The sequence below is a fragment of the Dipodomys spectabilis genome, unplaced genomic scaffold (assembly GCF_019054845.1).
Source record: "Dipodomys spectabilis isolate Male_0828 unplaced genomic scaffold, ASM1905484v1 ptg000045l, whole genome shotgun sequence".
Taxonomy (NCBI): Eukaryota; Metazoa; Chordata; class Mammalia; order Rodentia; family Heteromyidae; genus Dipodomys; species Dipodomys spectabilis.
In genome coordinates, this window is record NW_024870722.1 from 6,354,277 (window position 1) to 6,377,565 (window position 23,289).

Below are 23,289 nucleotides of genomic sequence, written 5' to 3' on the forward strand. Positions count from 1 at the left end.
AATGGAGAGTCTCTCTTTTTTTTAAATTAATTTTTATTGTAAAGATGATGTATCAAGGGGTTATAGTTACATGTCAGGTAATAAGTACAGTCACCTCTTCCTCATTTTCTCCATTTTCTCCCTCCTTCCCTCTCCCCCCCACCCCAAGTTGTAGAGTTCATTTCCAACATGGTGTCCAGTGCATATCACTGTTGTATTAGTTCACCCTTTAATGGAGAGTCTTTAATGGGTTCAACCTATCACTCTTGCCACTGTCTCTTGTCCCTCATCTTGTCTTAGTGTCTGGTTAAAGTGACAGGAGAGTGGTAAGCTAAGTTGAAGTCGTTGGTGAATGATTCTGGATCCCACAGGTTATGCAGGCCCCGAATAGGATCATTATCTAGGCAGAGATGACATCTGTTCCTGAGACTAGCAGCTGATGAGGGAAGAGGACACAGTCAACTGTCACAGAGCTCATGCGGACTTAGCAAGAAGGGACATGCTTCTGCTCAGCTCCAGACTTCTCTGCTGTCTTAGAACCATAGAAACCCAAATAGTTAAAGAGATTAGGGATGAGTCGTAAGCAATGCAGGCCACTGGTGGTTATTTAGCCCCTCTCCTTATCAGGTATTGCTTATCATTTTCAAAATTTGTTATCTCATTGGCACTTAAAATAACCTTTGAAATAAGAAGGTTGTTTATTTAACGGTTAGTGATCTGATCATAGGTGTCCTCCAAGGTCAAGAATCATATTTGAATTGATTCTAGCAACTTTTATGTGCATTGTATCAGTAAATGCTTGCCATGATGCTTAGAGAGAGTAGAACAGTTATGAGCAGGACTCTGGTCAATTCTGCAGTCAAGCTTGATTTGAACACTCTTAGAAAAGGAGTTGCTTCATCTTGGTCAATTTAAGTTTATATTTCTCATCTGTAAATGGCAATGTTGAGAGATTAAATGAGCTATTATATAATGGTCACATTTAGAGTCATGCCTGGCACTTGGGAAGTGTTTTTGAGGGCATTATTATTATATCAAAACTTCATAGAAGGATTTGAGTACTTAAAACTTGGGACATTTTTTTATCAAATTAGACAGGTTCATTGGTCACCATTTAGTTCCCAGAACTAAAGAATCAAAGACATGAGCATACCTAAGTGTAGTGGGAGAGTCCCTAGATTCTCCTAGTTTTAGAGCTGAAAGTCTTAACATGTACAGTAGCACAATCCTGGAAAACTCTTTCATCCGTTTGTCTTAAATTTCTTTTCTTTTATTTAAAAGGAAGTTTAGAATTTGGTCTAGAATGGAAGTAAGTATAAGCAGCATGGCTAATAGATGTCAGCACATTTTCCCTGTAGCTAATAGTCTGGCTCAACACTGTAGACCAGGTAGCCATTACCAGCTGATTGTGGTTGGCAAATAAAATAAAACCAATTTCCCACTTGTGATATTGTATACCCTCTAACATTCCTTCTCATCCTACACTGCGATGACTTATCAATTCATAAGTGAACAGATGTGTTAGAATGCAGCAAATGAATGAGTGGATACATTAATAAAAATTAACCAGAGAAAGTGTGCAGGAATTTCCTAGTTGCAGGTTGAGGTTTCTCAACAAAGTGCTTGCCAGAAAAATTATAGTTCTTCATAATATATAGGTATATGTGTATATTTATACACACATATTAAAAATGTAAGAGTTACAGGTTTCATTCTCTTCCCTTTCCTCCACTGTCTTCAGTACAAGATCCAATACCATCTCTCATCCTATATTGGTTGGTGGACTGAATAAAAGCAAACTTGGAGACTTCTTATTTCTTTGATAAAGCACATGTGCTATTAAGAAAGAAAGCTAAAAGCTAAAATCGGACTTTCTTGCCAGGCTTTTACTTTAATTGCTATGCGCACTTGCGCACCTCCTCCCACCCCCACACAAGTCATAACAAATGAAGCTGCCCTGTTACTGTAACTCCTTTAGAAGGAAGTCTTGGGAGCGGCAAGGAAGATCCATTAAGGAGGTGGTCTGGCTATCTGCAGTCTTTTCTCTCTGCTATTGGCCTCCTCTGGCTTCTGGAAAGGGCTCATGTGGTCTCAAGAAAGTAGAGAATGGGAATTTTGCCCTGGTAACAGAAGATGGCTGACAGCACTAATTGATAAGCTTTGAGGCTGTTATAATAGAGAACTTCCCGAGAACAGGCTGGGTTCTCATCTGTGAGTTGAGAGCAAATCTATTCAGGGGAATAACCAGAGGTCAATAGTCTCTCTGGCTTTTATTTGCACTGCCTATTAATATTTTAATCAGACATTTTTGACACGAAGCAGATCTTCTTGGTTAGTCTGACTTGATGACAATATTGCTCTTTATTTTAGTGTTTGGAATTAAGATGTGGGACTTGAGCGGATTTATACAAATATTTTTCAAAAATGTGCTGATGTGGATGTCTTTTGAAGAATAGTGTACATTGGCTTGATCTCTGTTAGTTTGGTCAATAAACTTTTTTTTTTAACTTTTTGTGAGCCTAAAGATTGAACTTAGGCCTGGTATGTGTTAGGCAAGTGCTCTAACCACTCAGCTATACCCCCTAGTTTATACTTGGTGTTTTTTTTCTTTTTTTTGTCACTTGTAGGGCCTGAACCCTGGGCCTGGGTGCTGTCCCTCAGCTCTTCAACTCAAGGCTAGTGCTCTACCACTTGAGCCACAGCACCACTTCTGGTTTTCTGGTGGTTAATTGGAGATAAGTGTCTTACATACTTTCCTGCCCAGGCTGGCTTTGAACCACGATCCTCAGATTTCAGCCTCCTGAGTACCTAGGATTACAGGCCTGAGCCACCAGTACCCCAGTTAGTGTCAGTTTTATTGTCCCTAGGATCATTTCTTTTGCTCATGGATTCACAGCAAAGCATGGTGGTGATGGGATCTGGTGGGATGAGGGGTGGGAGATATGGCAGAGCAGCTCACATGGCTGACAGGAAAAAGGACAGGGCTATAACAGGAAAGGGTGGGATCAAGACATATCCTGCAAAGACATGCCTGCAGTGACTCCCTTGTTCTATCCTGGCCCAATCCTTTATACTTCTATCATCTCTTAATGGTCTATTTAAAATTTAAACTTGGATGGATTAACTCATTCACTGTTCAGAGCCCTTATGATCTAGCCCTCTCTGGAATACCCTCATACACCCAGAGATGTGCTCTACTAGACTCCTAGGCATCTTCCTATCAAGATTATCCATCATACCCTCTGCCCCTCTGGGCATTCATTATTCCTTAAGTTTTGGACAGTTCTGAGGCACTTATTCCTGTTCTCAGAATTTCATCTTCTCACTAGCTTAAAAACTAAGCGATAGGACAGCAGCCTGCTTCTTACTCTGAAATTGCCCTGTGCATAGCTATCGACTGTGAGGTCATGGGTTCTGGGCACTGTGTTAGCTACTGACAAGTTAGGTAGTGACTCTGGGCCAGCCTTTTCCTCTGCTTCTTTCCACTCAGGCCCACCACTCCCTTCTATGTCTCAGGTTGTTATTGGTCCAACTTCCAGATAAGGCTGAGTGTGCCCTCAGTCATCTCCGCAAGCCTGGGCTCCTGCAGTCAGCCTGTGTTGAGCCTGGCACATTCCCCACCAATGGGCTACCACCAGCCTTCTAGCATTTTCCTGATGATCAAATTTGATTGGAATGATGCGGTGACTTACTGGGTGCAATATTGCAATTGATAAGGGGAGTAGAGGTGACTAAAATCTTTCTTTGTTTGTTTAGACTATCAATACATTCTAACATAGTTCATCTTTTTTTCTCCTCTTCCTTTTGGCTGTGTTTAGGTCTTAAAAAGGTTTTCCCCCCCTTCTTTCTGGGTGTTACATCTGGAGTCATAGCTACTCAGGAGGCTGAGATAAGTAGATTGCAGTTCAAAGCCAGCCCAGGCAGGAAATTCCATGAGACTCATCTCCAATTAACCACCTAAAAATTGGAAGTGGAGCTGTGGATCAAAGTGGCAGAGCCCTGGCCTTGAGCAAAAAAATACTCAGTCAGGGACAGTACCCAGACACTGAGTTTAAGCCCAAGATTAGCATGCATGCATGCATGCATGTGTGCTCATGCATGTGTGTACACACACATACACACAGTTTTTTTTCCCCCATGGTGGTGCTGGTGGTGATTGAACCCAGGGCCTTGCACACATCAGGCACGTGCTCTTCTACTGATCTAAACCCCAACTGTATGTTGCTGTTTTGGAACCAGTAAGTTCTGCAAGCAGATGTGTTAAGAAGTCAGAGAAGGAAGCAGCCCTGAAAAAGAAAACCAGGAGAGGTGGACAGTGAGTGCAGAAACGAAAACTTGTCCAGGTGCCCCTAGAGTCCAACTACAAGTGTCTTCTAGGGGAGGCTTAGCATCTAAGTACCAAGAAGTTAATCTTCTGCATCCTTTCCTAGATGGGGCTTGTCTAATGACTTAAATCCCCCAGTGGTATCCTCCAGTGTCTCCCTCTGGAAAGACACCATCATCCTTCTGCTTTATCTCCACAGAAACCACTTTGTAGATGAGAATAGTTTTTACCGTATCTGTTCCAACCACACTCCGGCTCTGTGACTTGGTGTAGAGCAGCAGCTTCAGCATGCTGTTGGGCGTGCCAATGTGTGTGGACTTTTGTGCACAAATACTTGGGTTGTTGCTGAAGACACCGGCAACAGTGGTGAATAAGGAGAGGAGGGTGAGGACCTTTTTGGAAGGCATCAGAAAGGCTGCATTTGTTGTGAGTTAAAAGGTTTATACCAAGATTTTCTCCGTAATGTCTAAGATTTTAATAGGGTAATTAATCTTTCTAAGTGTTCCTGCCAGATTATGGGATCAGCTCTTATCCCTGGCTGCAGAGGCGTCCTTTGTGAGTTGCTATGAAGAGGGCTGAGTGAAGAGAATACTTAGGTTGCCAAACAAAGATATGGCTGCGGCTTGTTTAGATTTTAAAATGTATTTTCTGGTGCCTTTATAAAAAGCTCTTGTTTCCATGGGACCATTTTGGTCCATTAAAAGACATTGAGTTGAGTGGAAAGTAGAGGAATAGCTATGCATGTTTTGTGCTTTTTATTCCTAGGCGTCACATGTTATTACTTTCAGAATAATAATAGGCATGTTTACTTGAGGCCTTATTTTATGTTGGAAAGCACAATTTCACAGAAAGACCTACAGGGATAAGGGCAAAAGGTTTTCATCTGATTCCAAAAGTTAGGCCTGTTACTCTTCCCTTAAGTTCACTGAAAATTACCAAACACTCCAGCAAGCCAACAAAAACTCAAAAGGAAGACTCAGCAGCTAATGAGACTTGGCCATAGTCTTTACACAAAATTGATGATTATAGCCTATCAACATATTGACTAGGAATTGATGACATGAATTCTTTTCAAGGCTTTCTCTTTATGGGTCTCATATGTTCGGGTCACAGATAGATAGGAAATTAGTTCAAAACATGCTGTACCTTATTAAAAAACAAACAAACAAAAACCTCTGGTATTGTTGCATCCAGTGGGTGAGATGGCGCTTCATTGGATGTGCTTAAACTACTCCTTGGCTTTGAGTAGAGTTTCCACTTTGGCAATTTCTCAAAACTATATGTCTATTGGTTTGGCAGTTGATTGTAGTTACCCTTGGTTTTCTCAAAGTGTTCTGTTTTGTTTACATGAACTATTGTAATCAACAGCCACTATCACATTAGTGTACATGTAATTCAGTGGTCTATTCAATGAGTTTCAAATAAGAAATGGAACAATGGAGCTTATTGAGATGGGGTTGGGAAAGGGGGATGATGGAGGGAATCTTATTGGTGGACATGGTATGCATATTTGGAACTGTCAAAGTGAACCCCCCTGTACAATTAATTGATGCTAATAAAAATGTACAGAAGAATCATAGTTCCAAGCCAGAAGGGTTTCAAATACGCTTTCATGATCACACCACACAGAATACTGATCACACCAGAGTGCAAATCAGGAGAGCACATGCAAAAAGTGAGTGAGGGAGCTGTTGCTCCAAGCAGGCTCTCCAGGTAACAAAGACAACAATGAATGTTTTAAAGTTTTCACATTTTATTCAGTGTATTGATGGGAGAAAAGCAAACTGGAGAAATCAGTAAAGTATATCTCAGGATTTAAAATGTAGCCTTTGTGGATGAAGAGCTTTGGGGAAAACATCCAGGCCCTAGCTTGCATAGTGAAGTTATTTCAAACTTCAGCACCGGAAGCAAGGTAGAAGCATGAAGGAAGATCAAAGCATTCTGGGAGAATTCTGGTAGGAAAAAGTGAAAGGTCATTTGTTGATTATGGAATCTCATGGACCTTTTTTTTTTTTTTTTTAATTTGCTGGGAATGTTTTCAAATCACAGTCCTCCTGATTTCTGCCTCCCAAGTAGTTAGGATTATAGGCATGATCCTATAATACCATTTTGAATTGTGGTATTTCTGGGACATTCTGTTTTACAATGGCCTTAATATTTAGTTGTATGTGCCTGTCATTGTATATTCCTGTCATTAAGCTTGTGTATATTCTGTTTAAGAAAGTATTTTTTTTGGGGGGGTGGGGTCCGGTCCTGGGGCCTGAACTCTGGGCCTGGGTGCTGTCCCTCAGCTCTTCAGCTCAAGGCTAGCACTCTACCACTTGAGCCGCAGCGCCACTTCCGGCTTTTTTCTTTTTGCTTATGTAGTGCTGAGGAATCGAACCCAGGCCCTCAGGCATGCAAAGCAAGCACTCTACCACTGAGCCACCTTCCCAGCCCCTAGGAAAGTATTTGACCTAGTCATTATCTTAAAAAGCAAGTGAGGGGCTGGGAAGGTGGCTCAGTGGTAGAGTGCTTGCTTTGCATGCCTGAGGCCCTGGGTTGGTTTCCTTAGCACCAAATAAGCAGAAAAAGCTGGAAGTGGCGCTGTGGCTCAAGTGGTAGAGCGCTAGCCTTGAGCTGAAGAGCTGAGGGACAGCGCCCAGGCCCAGAGTTCAGGCCCCATGACTGACAAAAAAAAAAAAAAAATACCAAAAACAAGTGATTGAATAGATGGAGAGCTGGCCGCTTCTGATTCCAAAATGACTCTGTGCATGCTTACCCATAAAAGCCACAGCCACAAAGTAATATCTTCTGACTACTGTGTTAGTAGTAGTCTTCTGACTATGTGTTGGCAAAGTCATTTGGAATTAGGGGGAATTGGATACTGAAATTGGGCAACCTTGTGTCCTCTTTACCATTGCTTTTTCTTTGTTTTTTTTAGTGATAAGTTTTTTTTTATTGTGAAAATACCGGACAAAGGGGTTACAATTACATGAGCAAGGAAATGAGTACATTTCTGATCAAGCATTGTCTTGTTCTATTAGTGTTATTTCAGTGTGTAGATTCTAACATATCCTCTTAGGATCTTATGAAAACTATTAGTACTAAGGATTTGGACCAGTTATTATGGGCAGAATTGAGGCTTCCCCATTGGCACCAGTGGAGAAGTAGAAGCTCAAACATATAGCTGTCTTGATAAGCTTTACTTCTGTGTGGAAGTGCTCTATCGCATCAAATGTAAATCCTTAGGTACACTACATCTGAACTGTGGTCAATCAGTCTGTCAATGAGGGAGGCTAACTATGTAATGATGTATGCTGTATGTGGTTCTTTTTTTAGTATTGGTGATTGTATAAAGAACATAAAGTGGAGAATGAAGAGAGTGAGATGAGAGGTGAGGGTTGGTTTCACTTGTCTTGATGGAGAGGACAGAGTAAGACCTCATTCTGCAACAATCATTTGTCTTTCAAGGTCAAGGGCATGCAAGAATTTAAAACAATCCTCCCTCCACCCCCAGTTCTTTAGTGTGTTCATGGCAATTGCTACACCATTCACCAAGAACAGTGCAAAGCAGAGAATGTTCATGTCTACGTTGGTGCTACATATTGATTGATGTCTACATTTCAAACTTAAAATCATTTTCATGCTTCAGAGTATTTTCAGATACAGAATTACTTAATGGGTGACAATATATTTGTCAACTCAGTGGATGAAAATCCTGGAACATTTTAAATATAAGAGACAAGTAATAAAAGTTTTTAAAGATAATTTATGACCATGGGAAAAATGACAAACATATATTAATTTAATGTTTTTCATTTCTTTTAACTTTAGCTTTTTTTTTTTTACCCTGGTCCTGGGACTTGAACTCAGAGCTTGAGTGCTGTTCCTGAGCCTTTGTGCTCAAGCTTAGTGCTCTAACCACTTGAGCCTCAGTTCCACTTCCAGCTATTTTTGGTAGTTAATTGGAGATAAGAGAGTCATGCCCTTTCTTGCCTGGGTTGGCTTTGAACCTCAACCCTTAGATCTCAGCCTCTTGAGTAGCTAGGGTTATAGGCGTGAGCCACTGAAGCCTAGCTAAATTTTAACTGTTTAAGAAGAGAGTTTTTGTGTTGTTTTCTTGCATTTCTAAAATAAATAGAAGTTCCAAGTATATATTTTTCCAATTTGGAGGCTTCTTATTCTGTTCTATTATTTTTTTTAAGCTCCAGAGTATTGGTTAAACTTATCAACTTGATGATAGGCTTAGGAAGATTTCTTTAAAAAAATCTTGGAGAATGGCCATCAGGTGAAGCTTTGGGAGAGGTTTACATACAAGTTTGAAAAACTGATCTACTCTCTTTTCAGTGCTGTTCATTCTTGCTTCCACTCTTGGCTTTGGTTACTGGCAAATACCACAGAGATTTACACATGTGTGTTATGTTGTATGTTCATGGGTTAATGGAGTAGATACTGGTTCTGTTTCCAACTCTTAATTAGAGGCAATCATCTGGGAGATTTTTACCACTAACCAGTTCCTATCTGATAATCTGCCCTGGGTGTTAAAACACATACTTTTTCTTTTTGGAATTACACCCTTGGCTTAGAATTCTCTCTTCCCTTTTCTCTTTCCTTTTCCTTTATCCTTTCTTTTCCCTCTTCTTTTCTCCTTATTTATTGTTTCTTCTCTTCTTTTGTTCTCTCTTTATTCCTTTCTTTCTTCTTAAAACTATTTTTAATTTTTATTATCTTTAAGTAGTTGTACAAAGGAGTTGCATTCCTTTCTTTATTACTATCTTGTGTGGAATTAGGATTTTTAAAATAAAGGTAAAAAGACATCAAATTCTTGGAATAAGAAACATAATTTTAGTTAAGAAATAATTTATAAATTATGAAATTACCAGGGAGCAATTTTATGAAGAGAAACTAGAAATTTTATTATGCAATCTGGATATGTCAATATACATTTTCATGCCTAGCCCAATGGCTATTACCAAGTGCATTATCATATTTCAGGAAGAGCCTTGGAGATGGTGCATGCAGTTCATTGATTCTGTTTTACAGGAAGTCCTTGTCAGACACTGATTCTGTCAGTACCTTGATCTTGGCCTTCTATAATTATAACAAGCAAGTTCATGTTGTTTATAAACCTTTCACTATTTGCTATTTCATGTTCACTCTAAAAATATCATAATTTCAGGTTTACAAAGTGACCATTTGTCATGATTATTGTATAAAGCATGAAACAATAACATCAAGGTAGTCAAACATTTCTATCTTCTTAAAGATTAAAAAATGTTGAATAGTGTACAATCATTGTACATATTTATGAGGTACATAGTTATACTTCAATACTTGTAGACAATATGGGCTAATCAAATCAGAACAATTTATTTTCCCATTTCCTTATCATTACTTTGTGTTTGGAGACTTTCAGTTCTCCTATCATAGTTATTCATAAAATATATACTGGGTTATTGTGAGCATCAGTTCCCTTCCCATCACTGTTCTATAGCACAACAGAACTTACTGCTTTTGTTTAACTGTATTCAAGTACCTGATCTCCCAGTATGAAGGACAGGATGGAGGCCCCTCAACAAAATAAAAACACATCTATATCAATATATGACCCATTTATCCCTCTTCTGGGTAAGTAGACAAAGGAAGTAAAGTCAGCAAACTAACAAAATAACTGCACACCCATGCTATTAAAGTGGTATTGGAGCCAGCTAAGATATACAATCACTCTAGATGCCCAGCAATAGATGAATGGATAAAAATGAATGTATAAAGATGATATATATGATATTCATATATCAAAGAGTACATATAAGCCACAAAAGAGTGTAACCAAGAGTGCTAGCTCATCATTTGCAGCAAATGGATCAATCTACTATTTTATGATAATAGCATGCTTTAAGTTTCATGTGCTCAGCATGCTCTGAATCAGGAGCGATTTTATAACCATGTTGAAATTAAGAGTTGTGTCATCTTTGGTCAGTGTCATCTTTACTGGGAAGCAGAATGGGGCCAGCTTCAATAGAAGAAGAATCATGAAGGATGAGAAGCATTAGAGAAAATTCTGGAATTATTACCATTAGCCACCTGGGTGCAATGGTTCATGCCTATAATCCTAACTACTTAGGAGGCTGAAATCTGAGGCTCACAGTTTGAAGCCAGCCTGGGGCAGGAAAGTCTGTGAGCCTCATCTTCAATGAAACAGCAAAACATCTGAAAGTGAAGCTGTGGCTCAAGTGGTAAAGTGCTAGCCTTGAGCAAAAAGTCTCAGAGATAGTACCTAGGACACACACACACACACACACACACACACACGCCAAATAATTTAGGAGAAAGGTATCAAGTAGAAACGTGGGAGGCAACAACACTGTCATTTAGAGTTTTATAGCTATAATTGTTTGGGTGTGTTTTCTTAGGACTTTTTCTTTTTTAAGAGTTTTTTTTGGGGGGCATGATTACTGTTACATAGGTAATGCTACATAGTCTATTTCAGTTTTGTGATTTTTAAAAAAATTATTTATTTATTTATTGTCGGTCATAGGGTCTGAACTCTGGGCCTGGGCGTTGTCCCTCAGCTCTTCAGCTCAAAGGTAGCTCTCTACCACTTGAACCACAGTACTACTTCTGGCATTTTCTGCTTATGTGGTGCTGAGGAATGGAACCCAGGGCCTCATCTACCACTGAGCCACCTTCCCAGCCCCTCAGTTTTGTGATTTAACCCCCAAATTGTGTCTTTCACAACACCTTTTTTTTTTGGTGGAGGGCTCAAACTCAGGGTCTAGGCCCAGTCTCTTGAGCACTTATTGCTCAAGGTAACTCTACCACTTGAGCAACAGCTCTACTTCTGGCTGTTTTTTCTTTTTCTTTTGTTAGTTAATTGGAGATAAGAGTCTTACAGGCTTTTCTGCCTTGGCTTCAAACTGTGATCCTTAGATCTCACCTGACTAGCTAGGATTAGCCATCTGTGCCTGGCTAGCAGAGTTTTAGTAATCACCATCTTTTTTTTTGAAATTGTAAAGGTGATGTACAGAGGAGTTATAGTTACATAAGTCAGGTAATGAGTCCCTTCCTTCCTTCCTTCCTTCCTTCCTTCCTTCCTTTCTTTCTTCTTTCTTTCTTTCTTTTTGTTGTTGTTGGTCATGGGTTTTGAACTCTGGGCCTGGGTGCTGTCCCTCAGCTCTTCAGCCCTAGGCTAGCACTTTACCAGTTGAGCCACAATGCCATTTCCCATTTTCTGAGTGGTTGGTTTATTGGAGATAAGAGTCTCATAGACTTTGCCTGCTTGGGCTGGCTTTGAACTGTGATCCTCAGATCTCAGCCCCCTGAGCAGCTATTGATTACAGGCATGAGCCACCAGCACCTGGCCTGTAAAATTTTTTTTTTTAGCAGTGCTACCCTGTCCCTCATTTTCTCCCATTTCCCCCCTATAATCACCATCTTAAAGGTCCATAGTGTTCTAATGTAATGACATTTATTCAAGCCCTTAGCCCTTGCTTGCAAAGGTGATATTTACTCTTAATTATTAGTAAGCATACAAAAATTATCTGGGAAGCCAGGCATTAGTGGCTTATGCCAATAACCCTAGCTACCCAGGAGGCTGAGATCTGAGGAGTGCAATTTGAAGCCAACTTGAGCAAGCAAGTCCATGAGACTTTTATTTCCAATGAACTGCCAGAAAACCAGAAGTGGAGCTATGCCTCAAAATGGTAGAGTGCTAGCCTTGAGTAGAAAAAGTCAGGAGCAGTGCCTAGGCCCTGAGTTCAAGCCCTATGACTAAAAAAAGAAAAAAAACAATCAAAAACAGTCCATTATCTTGGGAACTGAGCATATTTCTGATTTTCAAAAATTTCATTACAGTGTTTCGAGTACTTATAGATAGCTTTACAACAGAGTAGTAATAAGTTATATTATCAAATAAATATTAAGTAATATATAGATATGTGCACGTATACATAACCTCAGCATTAATGTATATGAAGCAAAATCTTTCTTAATCTGATATACTAAGCTTAACAATGTTCATGTTAGATTTTCCTAAGCTTATATTAATCTGCTTAGAAGTCTTAAACCTTCTTTTTTTTGCTGGTCTTCTGGGCTGGACACTGTCTCTGAGCTCTTTTAGTCAAGGATAACACTCTACTACTTGGGTTCCTGTGCCACTGCTGGTTTTCTCATGGTTAGTTGGAGATAAGAATCTCATGGGCTCTCCTGCTCAGGCTGGCTTTGAGTGGTGATCCTCATATCTCAGCCTCCTGAGTAGCTGGGATTAAAGTGTGAGCCACGAGTACCCTGTGTGTACTATCTGTTTTATGTCCTTTGTCTTTTGAAGTTTGGATGGCTCCAACACCAGATCTTATCTATATGTTATTTTTAGTTAATTAAAATTCATTTTTATTAATATCCTTAAGTAGTTGTGCAAAGTAGTGTTAACTCAATCTGTCAGTTTATGAGCACTATGCATCTTGATCAATGTCACCCCTTCCATCATTTTCCTCCCTCTGTCTATCTCAACCTTAATTATTCCTTCAAGTCCCTTGTTCCATGTTCACATATGAACATTGATTATTAGGTTTTTGTGAGATAGAATCTCACTGTAGTTCAGGCTGGCTTTGAACTTGCTCTGTAGTCCATGCTGGCTTCCAACCCCCTATCCTCCTGCCTCAGTCTCAAGTGCTAAGATTACAGGTGTGAACCAGTGTAGCTTTTATATATTTTTATTTTTTGTCGGTCATAAGGCTTGAACTCGGGGCCTGGGCGCTGTCCCTCAGCTCTTCAGCTCAAGGCTAGTGCTCTACTACTTAAGCCACAGCACCACTTCCAGCGTTTTCTGTTTATGTGGTGCTGAGGAACTGAACCCAGGGCCTCACGCATGTGAAGCAAGCACTCTACCACTGAACCACCTTCCCAGCCCCTATGTACTTTTTAATGGAACAAAGATCAAAGCCATTTCTCTATTTTATTTGTTGTATATTTTTTTTCCTGGAAGTTCATCTTAACCTTGTTTTGTTTCTGCCTTCTTTATGAAGGAGGAAGACATTAAAACTGGAAACAGAAACTATTTCCCATAAGGGTGAGAAGCATTTGCTTTAGTGAGCAAAACTACACATTCTTTGATCAAGTAGTTTGCAACATAATCAAAGAATTTGGAGAAATCAGCATAGAATCAACATTTTTAATATTTGAAAAAGCATTTTAAATGATGAAGGAAAATATGTGATATTAAGCTTATTGTGCCAATGATTTGGTGGCACCCTGGAAAAAATTCTAGGAGAGTTTTGATGAATCTTCACAGAAGAAATCAGCCACAAGTTAGATCAAGAATGCATCTATAAACAACAATTGGTGTCAAAGCAACTATTTTGTATGGGTTATTAAAATGAAAGATGGTATGGTTTCTGGGAACACAGACGATTTCATTTCTGCAGGGCTTTCATTAGAAACTTTTATAATGTTCTCCAAGGTGAGCTGGAAAGGTACAGGCTGAGTGATAATCCTGTTAGCTGGATGAACAACTCGTTAAAGAGTTCACACAATAGGATGCTGATTGATGGGAGCTCAAGTTGTGTTCAACAGGGCTCCCGTATAAGCTAGAGTTTAATGAGCATTTTTCTAATTACTAGGATAAAGAGATCAAAGCCTTCTTATCAAATGTGTGTAAGTCCCAAACTGGGAACCTTAATGAATATGCTAGATGAAGGAACCTTTTTCAAAAAAATATCTCAATTGATGGAAATCATGGCAGTAGGCATACACATATAATGAGCTTCATTTAAAACAAAGACTTGATGATATAAAACATGAAACATCTTTATTACAAGTAAAACTCCTTCTCTGTTGTTTGAGATCTCTGAGCATGGGAAGAATATGGTGTTTTTATTTGTATCAGTCAGGTTTCTTCTGAGAAAGATAGAGCCAATGCACTCATGCACACACATACTGTTTTAGGTCATTGTGGGGGCTGAAATCTGAAGGGATGGGAATTCTGGCAGGAGCTGATGCTGCTTTCTAGAGTCTGAACACTATCAGGAGGCAGAATTTCTTCCCTGGTTAAGGACTTAGGTCTTTCTCTGATAACGTTCAGCTGATTGGATGTAGCTTACCCACTGTTTGGAGGGTAATTTGCTTCACTGAAAGATGACCTTCTACAACAATATCTAGAGTAGCATTTGACCAAACAGCTAGACAAGTTGACATATAAAATTATCCATCACAATATTATTGAGGAACTATAAACGTCAGGAATAGTCTTATCAGATCCAGGTCAGTGGTAGTTGACCTTGACTATACTGCTTGAGTCACATTTTACCTTTTGGGTTAAGCTCATTTCTATTGGAGGAAATCAACAGATAAATGAACAGAGAGGATGAACTCTTGGAACACATGTAATCTAAAGAACAGCTGCAGACATTATTTACCATAGCTAAGATATGGAACCAACACAGATGCCCCTCAGTAGATGAATGGATCAAGAAAATGTGATATATATATATATACACAATGGAATTCTATGCCTCCATCAGAAAGAATGACATTGCCCCATTTGTTAGGAAATGGAAAGACTTGGAAAAAATTATATTAAGTGAAGTAAGCCAGACCCAAAGAAACATAGTCCCATGGTTGCCCTTATTTGCAATAACTAGTATACGTCTGAGACAAGCAGAAAAGGTCAGATAAGTTGATGTTAGGTGAAATGAATCCCAAGATAAGTATTCAAATGTTTTTTCTTTCATGTGATTGTTTCTAATATATTTATAAGATGATATCTTTGTTGCTTTGTATGTCCCTCCCCCATGATACAACCCCTGCTTGCACTGTATTTGATGTTGGTATAATTTGTGGAGGGGAAGGGAAAAAACAAATTGTTTAAATAGGGATACAGGTGGACCCATTGCAACAATGAGATGTACAAGTCCTTATGTTGAAAAACGAACTTTACAGCTTTGGTCAGGGGGAGGGGTTAAGAAGATGGGGGGTGGGATATGGAAAGGGATGGGAAGGGGAAACAAAGGAAGAGGAAACAATGCTTGATAAGAAATGTACTCATTATCTTGCCCATGTAATTGTAACCGCTCTGTACGGTATTTTCACAATTAAAAAAAAGAATAGCTGCAGAAACTGTGATATTCTTTAAAAAGGGTAAGACTTGGAAAAGTCCTATTAGAACTCTTTTCATTGGAAATAATTCTTAATGACTTGAGGGAAGAGAAATGAATTGATTTATGTAACTGAAAAGGTCAGGAGCAGATCTGGTAGAAGGCTCAAATGATATACAGATGTCAAATCAAGCCACCTATTTTTTTTTTTTCTTGTGTGCTTTGGCTTTGACCTTCTTAATTTTTGGCTTCATTTTCAGGAAATATCTTCACCATGAGGTTGGTAGGGCCTAAAATTCTGAGATCATATATCCTAAAACTAAGAGTACATAGTAGGAAGCAAGATTCTGTCTCAAGGGTTCTATTAAGATAACGGAAATTGTCTCCTTAAAGGATCATTCACCAGAATCAATTTATTCCTAGGATGTAAGGATCATTGAATAGACACAAATCAGCAAGTGTGATATATCCTATTAAAGGATGAAGATAAAACCATGTGATCACCTCAGTAGTTGGAGAAAAACATTTGTCAAAATTCAGTATTCTTTCATGCTAAAATACCCCTTATATTACATATAAAGTAGTGTACCTTAGCAGAATAATGATTGCATATCTAAAGCCAATGGTTAATTCAATAGTGAAAAGTAAAACCTTACTCTAAGATCAGAGACAAGGTAATTATGCTTGAAATGCATTCAGCATAGCATGGAAAAGTTTAGAATAGCTAAGCAAGAAAAAAGGTCATTTGTTTGCAGACAACATGATCTTAAATAGAAAATATCTAAAGACAAAATCACTGTAACTTGTTAGAACTAGTAAATGGAGCTTAACATAAAGTTAGCAGCACTTCAGTATGTCAGCATTGATGTACCTGAAAAGGAAGTTAACACTCCTAATTATAGTCATATAAAATATTCAAGAACAAATTTAACCAAGAACATGAAAGATCCAAATACTGAAAACTGTATAGGTTTTCAAGTTCTAATAGGTTTATAAAACACCAATAAAAAACTTTAACAAGGCCTAAAAGTGGGCTGATAGCCCATGTTCATAGATTGAAAGGATTAATATTATTATATCAGTATTTCCCAAGGCAATATACAGATTCAATACAATATGTATCAAAATTCCAATAACAGCCTGGTGCTTGTGGCTCACACCTGTAATCCTATTTCTCAGCAGGCTGAGATCTGAGGATTGAGGTTTGAAGCCAGCCCCATATTTGAAGCCAGCCCTGGCAAGAAAGTCCTTGAGACTCTTACCTCCAGTTAACCACCAAAAAGTTGGAAATAGAGCTGTGAAACAAGTGGTAGAGGACTATCCTTGAGCAAAAAAGCTCAGGGATAGTGCTTAGACCCTGACTTCAAGCCTCAGGACCAGCACACCAAAAAATTCCAAAGCAAATTTATGAAAAAATGCTTAACAACATCAATCATGGGGAAAATGCAAACTAAAACCATAGTAAGAGACATCCTTACACCTGTCAGAATAGCATTTACCCCAAAACAGGGAGTGCTGGCAAGGATGTGAAATAGGGATTCTTGTATACACACTGTTGATAAGAGTGTAAATTAATGTTGACATTGTGGAAAACCATATGGAGAGAGAGAAACAGCCCATGTTCTCTCTGATATGCAGAAGTTAGATTTAAAACACATTGGGCTATGACAAATTATACAGAATTCTAGATACTCACACAGTGAGACCAAAAAGAGAGAAACACAAAGATGCAATGCTTAAGTTCCTCTTCATATCAAACCATGTACATACTGAAACGTACTCCAAGATATGAAAACTAAAGCCTTTCTTTTTAGTTTTTGATGATTCTGTCTTCTTTAACTCATGTATGGTGTATTCACATCTACATCTTCAGGAGTGGGGTGAGGGCAAAGAACTTGAGGGGAAAGGAGAAAAAGTGTAGTAGTGGAGCTCACTGGAAATGGATGAAAGTGTACTGTATAATTTGGGAGTGGAGATGGGAGGGAGGGACTGGGAAAGAATGAGGGAACAGAAGACCCTGTAAGAAAAGGAATGTACTCATTACCTGACTCGTGTAGTTGTAATCATTCTGTATATCACTTCCATAATAACAATAAAGTAAGTTAATTAAAAATTATAAACAATATTAAAAAGAGAAGTATATATGATTAAGCAGTTCCACTGCTGAGTAAATTTCTAAAGTAAGTGAAATCGGTACCATGAAGAGCTATCTGTACTCCCAAATTTATTACAACCTTTTCCCAATAGCTAAGATATGGAATCAACTCATGTCTATCAATGGTTGAATGGTCTTAATACAGTGCTGTGTTTCTGGATCTTTATTAAGAAAGTTTTGACCTGTGCCAAGGAGCCCTAGTGTTTCTGTGAAAATACTGTACAGAGGGTTTACAATTACATGAGCAAGGTAATGAGTACACTTCTTATCAAGCATATCTGCTTTTACCTTGAGGTTTTTGATCCATTTGGAGTTGATTCTGGTAAAAGGTGATATATAAGGATCTAACTTGAGTTTTCTACACATGTTTAGCCAATTCTGCCAACACCATTTATTGAAGAGGCTGTCTTTCTTCCATCCTATTTATTTTTGCTCCCTTGTCAAAGATTAGGTGGTCATAGTTCTGTGGGTTCATTGAGTCTTTGAATCAATTCCATTTGTCCTCAGGCCTGCTCTTGCACCAATACTAAGCTTTTTTGAGTAATATGGCTTTGTAACAGAGTTTGAGGTTTGGTATTGAAATTCCTCCATCATTGTTCTTCCTGCTAAGGATTGTTTTTGCTATTTGGGGTCTTTTCTTGTTCCACATGAATTTTTGGATTGCTTCTTCTATTTCATTGAAGAAAGAAGTTGGGATATTGATGGGTATTTCATGGAATTTGTATATAGGCTTTGGCAATATTGCCATTTTCACAGTGTTAATCCTTCCAATCCAGGAACATGGAAGATTATTCCGGTTCCTGAGGTCTGTTTCAATTTCCTTTTTCAGATTTTTGAAGTTTTCATTGTAGAGGTCCTTCACTTCTTTGGTTAAGTTGATTCCTAGGTATTTTATTATTTTTTGAGGATATTGAATTTGGAGTTGCTTTCCTAATTTCAGCCTTTCTCTCCTCATTGTTGGCATAGAGGAAAGCTATTGATTTTTGTGGATTGATTTTATACCCTGCTAGTTTGCCAAAGTTTTGGATCAGCTCACGTAACTTGGGAGTGGAGTGTAGGAGATTCTCTAGATCTAGGATCATGCCATCTGCAAAGAGGAAGAGTTTTGCTTCTTCTTTTCCTATTTGGATCCCCTTTATGTTTGCCTCTTGCCTTATTGCTCTAGCTAGAAATTCTAATGCTTTATTGAAGAAAAGTGGAGAGAGTGGACAGCCTTGTTCTGTTCCTGATTTCAGAGGAAATGGCTTTAACTTTTCACCATTGAGTATTATACTAGTTGTAGGCTTGTCATATATAGCCTTTATTATATTGAGGAATATTCCATGGATTTCTAGTTTCTCCAGAGTTTTCATCATGAAAGGGTGTTGGATCTTGTCAAATGCTTTTTTCTGCATCTATGAAGATAATCATGTGGTTCTTGTCCTAGCTTCAATTGATGTGTTGAATTATATTAATTGAGTTGTGTATATTGAACCAGCTGTGCATCCCTGGAATGAATCCTGTTTGATCATAGTGCATAATTATTTTTGACTAGGATTGGCCAGGATTTTATTAAGAAGTTTTGCATCATTGTTCATCAGATAATTGGCTCTATAGGCTGGATAAATGGGATTGCATTAAACTGCAGAGCTTCTGCATGGCAAAGGACATAGCTAGCAAAATATATTGGAACCACATAGACTGGGAGAAGATCTTCACCACCCATACAGCAGACAAAAGTCTCATATCTAAAATATACCAATAGCTCAAGAAATTTAATTCCCCTAAAACCAACCCCCAAAGAAACAACCATCCCATTAAAAAGTGGGCTAAAGACCTTAAGAGAGACCTCTCTGAAGAGGAAATATGAATGGCCAAGAAACACATGAAGAATTGTCCAACATTTCTGACTATAAAATAAATGCAAATCAAAATAACATTGAGATTCTCCACCTTACACCAGTTAGAATGTCCATAATCAAGAAATATAACAATGACAGATGCTGGCTGGAATGTGACCAAAGAGGAACGCTTCTACACTGTTGGTGGGAGTGCAAACTTGTTCAGCCACTCTGGAAAGCAGTATGGAGGTTCCTCAAAAAGCTGTACATAGAGCTCCCCTATGACGCAGCAATCTCACCTCTGGGAATCTACCCAAATGTCCACAAACAAGCCCACACTAAAGTATGATGATGTTCATCGCAGTGTTATTTACCATAGCCAAGATATGGAACATTGGTAGATGAATGGATCAAGAAAATGTGGTATATATACACAATGAAATTCTATGCTTCAATCAGAAAGATTAATATTGTTCCATTCAAAAGGAAATGGAAAAACTTGGAAAAAGTTATATTAAGTGAAGCAAGCCAGACCCAAAGGAAAGCAAGTCACATGATCTCCCTCATGTGTAAGAAGTAGAATATTTGTATGATATTCTTAACAGGGGATCTCAATAACCCAAGTGCTTAGTGCAAAGGACTATATATAATGAGGCATATTAACATGAACTCCAACTTATGGAAACAAGGGGTTCTCATTCTACCCTGTGTACAGTTCGTTCTTTTTCTCTATTTTTTTTTCTTTCTTCATCTCTCTTAGCTTTTTGCACCTCATGTTTTGCATAGTAGCCAATGCCATATGTGATAGGAAAAGGGAATCACAGAAACAGCAGAACAACAGATGAACCACAGCATTGATACTCACTTGACACTGTGTTGGATATGAACTTTACAACTTGGGGGATGGATAGGGAGGGGTCAGTGGGAGATAAAGAGGGATGGGGTAATGATGATTAAAAACAAATGTACTGATTACCTTACCTATGTAACTGAAACCCCCTAGCTCATTACCTTTTCAATTAAAAAATAAAAATAAAAATAAAAATGATGCTGTCATTTGCAACAACATCAATAGAAATGCAGGTCATTAAGTGAATAAGCTGGGCAGAGGAAAACAAATACTACACTGGGAATCTGAAACAGTAGATTCAGAAGTAGGACGAAAGGTGGGCAAGATTTCGAAGATATTAGGTAAACATGGATAGTTTCTAGAGATTTATTGCATTCATTGCATGATGAGCTATAGTCAATAGTATCTTATATGTGAGAAAAATTGGTGAGAGACTAAGTTTTAAATGTTGCCTCAGGAGTTCCGGGAAGATGGCGGAGGAGAAGCTGGAATCTGAACAAGCTCTCGCATAGAAAGCAGGTTTAGAGTTCCAGTAAACAGTCCTAAGCCAGAGAATCACACCAAGTGTGCCATCACAGGACAGAGAGTTAGTCAAGAGAGGGGAAGCCAAGACAAGGAGACACATCGGAGCGCCTGCCAGCAGCCGCGGCGGCGGTGGCAGGGTCGCAGCGGTGACCGCAGCCGCGGCCATACCTGAGCGCTCACACAGAGAGTCCGGGACGAAGGAGCCAGAGGCAGCGGGTGAGAGGATTCTACTCAACACCAGCAAGAACCGACAAGGAGCGGACAACTTCATCCTGCAGTTTGCAGACCAGAGACGACCCAGGATCCAAGACTCGGCGTGAGTAGAAGCCCGACTTCCTCACTCCTTCTCAGGGAGCAGAGGAGGGAAGGCCACCCCTCCCCCCCCAGCACCGGTGATCTCCATCTTGGATACCGACAAAGCTCGGAGGAGCGGCTAGCTCCAACTCAGGCCTTGGAATAAAACGAGTCATTTAGCAGGTCACAAGAACTTAACGGCAAAGTGACCTGCCAGACTCAGCTCCATCCAGGGAAAAGTCACCCAGCTCAGGCATTGGAGTGGCTCTCCTCACCGGGTAACCAGAGCCAGAGGCTGCCCCTCCCTCTAGCAGCCTCCACAATCAATTGAAAAACAGAAACCCTGAGAATGGCTCCAGGGTGGGCTCTGTGAATTTTTCACAAAATAGCCCCAGGGAAAAGCTACTGTTTGTTGAAAGGCCTCAACTCTACCAGAACCTAGCCTAATCACCCCTCTTTTGTGATTCTCAAAGCAGATCACCCTCCCATTAAACTAACCTGGGAGAGGGATCTCAAAATCTTGGGTAAATGTTGCCTCAAAAATCATAACAAATATGTGAAATGACAGGTATGTTAACTAGCTTAATTAAATCATTACACATTGTATACATCTATCAGAATATTGGGTTGTACTTTCTAAATATACAGAATTTGCATTTGTCAACTGAAAGAAATAGAGGTATGTCTCATTGGTTTAGCCTTCACTAAATGCTCAGTTAGAAAACAAATACTAAGGAAGGGAAGTTATGTTCCCCAGTAGCTTTGAAATACATTTGCTTGTTCTAGTCACATGAGCCTCAATGTTTTGTATGTTTTTATTGTAAAAATAACGTATAAAGGGGTTACAATTTCACAAGTAATGAGTACATTTCCTATGGAACATTGTTGCTTCCTCTACCATCTTTTTCCCCTACCATCTTTTCCCTCCCACCTCCACACCACTCCCCGCCTCCCCCCCCCCCCCCCGCCCCGCCTCCCCCCCCCCCCCGCCCCGCCTCCCCCCCCCCCCCCCCCCCCCCGCCCCTTACCCACCCCTACCAAAGTTGTAAAGTTCATTTTCAACATAGTGTCTTGTACATATTGCTACAATGGGTCAACCTGTATTCCTATTTAAGCATTTTGTTTTTTTCCCTTCCCTTCCCCAAATTAGAGAAGTGTATATACAAGATGCAAGGCATCTACATCAAATACAGGGAAAACAGGGGTTATGCTGCGAGGGAGGAACATACAAAGATACAAAAAAATCACATGGTACATTATAAATATGTTAGAAACAACAGCAAGCAAGAAAAAATATTTGTGTCCCTCTCTTGGGGTTCATTTCGCTTAATAGCATCTTATATGTTCATATGTACGTAGCTTGTCCTACACATGTACTAGTTATTGCAAATAAGGGAAACCATGGGACCTATGTTTCTTTGTGCCTGGCTTACTTCACTTAATATAATTTTTTTCAAGTCTTTCCATTTCCAAACAAATGGGGTGATATCATTCTTTCTGATGGAGCCATAGAATTCCATTATATATATGTATGTATGTGTATATATATGTGTGTGTGTGTATATATATATATATATATATTACATTTTCTTGATCCATTCATCTACTGAGGGGCATCTGGGTTGGTTCCATATCTTAGCTATGGTAAATCATGCTGCAATAAACATAGTTGTGCTGATAGTCTTAGTATGCTCTTGTTTGTGATCATTGGGGTAAATGCCCAAAAGAGGGATTGCTGGGTCATAGGAGAGGCAAACCTCTGTCTTGACCCCTGCAAACAAGCACATGGGAGAGAGGAGGTGTGGTACTAGAGAAAATCTAGACACTATTATCAAAAGAAGGGTGATGGATGGGGTCAGGCAAATGATGATGTTCACTACAAAACACTTGATAACCATTTTCAAACATTTCTAGGACTGTCATATATCACAAGGACTACGATTTTTCTGTCAAGCCCCCTAGGAGAAGAAAAATAATTGATAGAAAGAGATTTTGTTTGTATAGAAGAAATTATAATGATACAGAATACCACTAGGGGCGCTGTGTAAGGTAAGAGCACCCTGCCCCTACAAACATTTAAGCATGGTGGAGATTGTAGAATTAGTCCCGTTTTATATCTAATGTATCACCTTGATACATTAGAAATCCCTGCAGTTTCTCTGACTTCATTATTCCACTCTTTTCTCCATGTACCTGTATGCCAGGGCTATGTCTCTGTGGTGATTAGATCCCCTGAGAGGGAAACATAATCCAGTTGCCTGATAAGGCTG

The 23,289-nt window shown here is 39.2% G+C and overlaps 1 long non-coding RNA gene across 1 annotated transcript; it reads left to right on the forward strand.

Annotated features, from left to right (window-relative positions):
• The first annotated feature begins 3,714 nt into the window (after positions 1-3,714).
• On the forward strand, positions 3,715-19,688 carry LOC122107023. The gene is made up of 3 exons (XR_006147277.1): positions 3,715-3,725; positions 17,286-17,292; positions 19,593-19,688. It is a non-coding gene; the product is annotated as an uncharacterized LOC122107023 (long non-coding RNA).
• Positions 19,689-23,289: the final 3,601 nt, after the last annotated feature.